Here is a 4638-nt window from a genome sequence, read left to right as displayed (position 1 = left end):
GAGAGAGAGAGAGAGAGAGAGAGAGAGAGAGAGAGAGAGAGAGAGAGAGAAACAGACAGATATTTGGGCCAATGTACAAGTTGCTGATATAACTACATTCAAAGTGACATTCTTGAGAGAGCTTGCTCCCATAGAAAGAGTGTAAATGCTTTTCATGAGCCTGGTACACTGGGAGTTCCTTAAGACTTTTAAGAAGGATTTGCTGTGAAGCAATTTGTGACTTGGAAAGATGATTGATAGATGTATAGAGGGGGGATTAGAAGGAATGGGATTAAGACAATAACAAAGGAAGTTTTCTGACCAAGAAAAAACAGGCTAAAGGCAATGTTCAGGAGAAATGCCTTACACCAACCCTTTTCTCTGAGTCAGCGAGCAGGCAATAGTGTCTTAGCTACTGGTGACACTGGGTAGGTTTCCCTCTTTTCCTCACTCTCAGGCTAGAGCAGCTCTAGCCCTGACGTATATATTGTATCTACCCTTCTGGTCTCAAGGATACTACAGAACTGGGGCAGCTCTCTGTATGCTAGGTCTTGGAGATGCATCAGTGGGAACATGCACATAGATGAAGCAGTGTGACCCATGAGACATGTAGTTGAAGCATGGGAGGAGAGGAGAGCCTTGATGGAAGAAGAGAGAGAGCTTGTGGAGTGAGCACAAAACATGGTGTCAGCACTGTGATGCCAAAGGAGCTCAGTGTGCCCCAGGAGATAACAGGGAGCTGAAAGAGGCCTTAAGCCAAGATGTAGGCAGAAGTGAAGGAACAGGTACTGTTTTCATTTCCTAAAGCTCACAAAGGCAACACTGGGGACGAGTGAAAGATTGTTGCAGTAGCCCTCGATCATCATGACACTAATGAAGACCTCTAAATGAGTGGTTAAAGGAAATGGAGTAGAGGGGGTGAGAGACGGGAAGGACGTGGAATCCACTGGGCTCAATGACTGATTGGGTGGGACCTGGGAAGGATGTTGGGATGGGTCTGGATTTCTAGCATGGACATGTGTACACCCCCCCTCACCGAGGTGGTGGGGAGCTGGTGAGAGAATTGGGTGGGAGCTCCATTTTGGATTGTGAGGTGTGAAAGTCTGTGGGATGCCTGAACGGAGCTGGAGACCTGTCCATTAGATAGAGGGGTCCAGGGTCACAAGGAAGCCCCAGAGTAGAGATTGAGTGCTTGTTTCAGTAAAGAAGGACCGGATGGGTGGCTAGATTGTCAGGAAGAAGGAGAAGAAAAGAACCTGGTGTCAAGCTGCTGGTTAGAAGAGAAGAGATGGGAAGTCGTTTGTCCTCTTTCAACTATTCCTTTGGGATGTGTGTAGAGTAGTTGGTCTTACACTCAGACCTTGGAGAACTCTATCCAACACTCAGGAGCCTCAGTCACTGCTTCTATCCCATTGCCCTCCTTCCCTGGCCCTCTTCCTTCTTCCCATTCAATAAAGGTCTACCAGTAACCAGAACATGTACCCAGAAACTCAGAATCAACGAAAAAAAAAAGACCCATGAGCCAAAGAGAAATTAGACAGAGGATTTGAATGGATTCTTTATAAATAAAGATACAGAACTAGAGTAGACTGTGGTGGTTTGACTGGGAATGGCCCCCGTAGGCTCATAGATTTGAATGCTTGCTCATTAGGAGGTGGTGCTGCCTGACAGGAGTTCAGAGGTGTGGCCTTGTTGGAGTGGGTGTAGCAGTGCATCATTGTTGGTGGGCTTTAGGTTTTCCAGTGCTCAAGCAGGGCTTAGTGACACTTTTCTTCCTGTGGCCTGCTGATATGGACATAGAACTCTCAGCTACCTCTGCAGCACCATGTCTGCCTGTGTGCCACCATGCTTCCCACCGTGATGATAATGGACTAAACCTTTGAACCAGAAGTCAGCCCCAATTGAATGTTTTCCTCGATAAGATTTGCCATGGCCAAGGAGTCTCTCCACAGCAATAGAACATTGACTAAGACGCAGACCAAGTGCATGACATTTTGCTCGGCTTGGTTAAAATGGATTTTGGTCTGGGATCAAGTACCAGACTTTGTTTAGTGTGATATCACAACCGTATGAATCTCAATTCTAATATCTTTAACATGTTCCAAAACCAGGCTAAAACTGCTTCATTGCTTCTGTCTGTGAGTCGCACAGCCCCTCCCCCTGCAACCTTTGCACAGTATTTGAAAAACCTATAAGACATCTGGTGTCTTACCACCTGGCCTATCATTCATTTTGTTGTCGTTGTTGTTTTGGTTTGGTTTGGTTTGGGGTTTTTTGTTTTTTGTTTTTTTTTTTTTTTTTTTTTTTGTTCCAAAACAGTGTTTGAGCATCTTGACAGTGACAAAGGCCCTTCCTCCTCCTAGGGAGTTTGTATAATGTAAGGGGAGTTGAGAGGACATCAAGAAAATAGAAAACAACAACAAAACAAAACAAAACAAACAAACAAAAAACAAAAAAAAGAGGAAGAAAATGTCATTGTTTCTATTGAAGTGTTGCCAAACATTTAGATTGTCTTGTGGACATAATTTAAAACAAAACGAAATGAAACAACAACAACAAAAAAAAAAAATAGACAATTTTTGACATGCAGCTAATGCCGGAAGGCTGGGCCCTGCTAAGGGTGCTGCTGTTGTTACACCATCAGCTGACTCATCCAGCAAACCTTTAGGATGTTTTCAGGGTTTTACTGTGCTTTCTGAAAGGATCCCCCTTCTTCCCTTAGAACATTCTCCCTTTGGACCATGCGAGTAAGGAAACAGGCAGTCACAAGGTGAGGTTGCCTGGCACCCTGGCATGTCCCTGTCCCTCAGTGGTTCCTGAAACCTGGAATGTTAATGGGATGGGTGGAGCTCTCCCACTCCCCTGGCTCCCTGACTGGAATGCCAAGGGTGCTGGAAGTGGAGTGAGCCTGATTCATTGGCTTAGCTAGGCGCACACAGTATCTTCCTCACCAACACCCCAAACCTACAGAGCACAACAGGGCTAACCACCATCAGGTGACCGCTCTGAGGCAGTTGGGCCAGTCAAAACTGCATCTGATGAGTGAATAATTCGAGACTTTCTTTGTGAAAGTGACGGTTTTTAAATGGCCACCATATGGGGGCAGGCAGGTGGCTGGCAAAGGTTTCTGTCCTGCTTTTACTAGACAGGCCGCCCGGCAGCATGCTGTCCACGAAGGGCACCGACTCGATTCCTGAAGCTTCTTGCCAGCCTTTGTCTTGACAGAGGTTGCTCCTGCCTGAGCAGGTGGCAGGTGCTGGCCTGGACCGAGCCCTGAGCTCGCCTGCAGTTATGCTGTCAGTCTCTTTCGGAGCTAATGCGTCGTGACAACTACCTACCTGGAGTGTGTTAATGGCAGCAAGCCACTGCAAAATTGATGGTGGATTTGACACAGAAGAGTGGTTTCTCGTGTTACAGGAGTCCAGGAGGCAGAGAGCACTCTGGTTCTCTTTGTCAATGGAGACAGAAGGCGAGGGTCGGGGCCCGGGCAATGGTATAGATTTGAAAATCCAAATTTGAAGTTGTCTTGACCTATGCTTCGCCTGTGTGTCAGAGACATTTGCCCTCTCCCTTGAAAGCATGAGCTTCAGCTGCTCTTTAAAAAACAAATTACGAAAAGATTATCTTCGAACTGGAGTCTATATGATATTAATAGCGCAGAAGGCTGACAGGACATGGGATGAGTTCATGCTTCTACCGTAGAGCACCGGGATGAAGCCTCCCATTGCTCTTGCCTGCCTGGGTCAGCATGAATGCTTGCATGGATTAATTATACAGTTGACTGATGCTTGCTCAGAGGCTCATCATCACTGCCCTGTTTAGCGTCCCTCCCATGCACAGATCAGAACCCATTTATATCCAAGACCTCTGTCAGTACCATTTGTCTCACCACAATTATTGGATCGGTTGGGGTTCTCTAGAGAAGTGGAACCTGATGGGATGACTATATATGACGAAGGGGATTTATCAGGTGGCCTTACATCATGTGTGATGGGTAGCCCAAACATTGGCGGTCCTCACTGCGTTAGGCTGACAAAGTGCTACCTGCTCAGTCCACAAGGCGGTTGCTTCAGTGGTCGGTCCTGGGCTAGTGCTGATGGCCTGGTGGGTTTCTAGAGAAGCGCTGGCCCCAGGTCCCTGTGGCAAGACTGAAGAGGCTGGATTCAGATGTTAGCAGAGGCCAGCTGCAGGAGTGGAAGCGAGAGTAGTAGATGCCTCCTTCGAGGGGCAAAGGCAGGCAGGGACATGCGTTGTTTCCTCAGTTCTCTTCATTTTGGGTCTCACTCAAGGGGAAAGTCTCCCCACTTAAGCTAATCCCTCCAGTACAATGCCCCTCCCCCCGAATGTTTGCTCTATACTCAATCATTCTAAATTGTTTAATTTTGGCATTCTTATCAAGGTTTAGATGAAGGTAATATTTATCAGTTTAAAACTATGGTGGCTGTGGAATTAGCAAAGAGACAGCCAGATTTTGGCTTGCTTGACTATAGCTTCCTGTTAGAAAATAATGGACTAAATGTGTGGATTTGGGGGTATGCTTAAAAGATGGGAAATCACCATCTCACAAGAGTGTGAATCTCTAAACCATGGGAACTTTCAGGCCATTTTTCCCCCAATTTTTATTAAGTATTTACTTCATTTACATTTTAAATGCTATCC

The sequence above is a fragment of the Mus pahari genome, chromosome 5, assembly GCF_900095145.1.
Source record: "Mus pahari chromosome 5, PAHARI_EIJ_v1.1, whole genome shotgun sequence".
In the NCBI taxonomy this organism is placed as follows: domain Eukaryota; kingdom Metazoa; phylum Chordata; class Mammalia; order Rodentia; family Muridae; genus Mus; species Mus pahari.
This window is presented reverse-complemented; position numbering follows the sequence as displayed.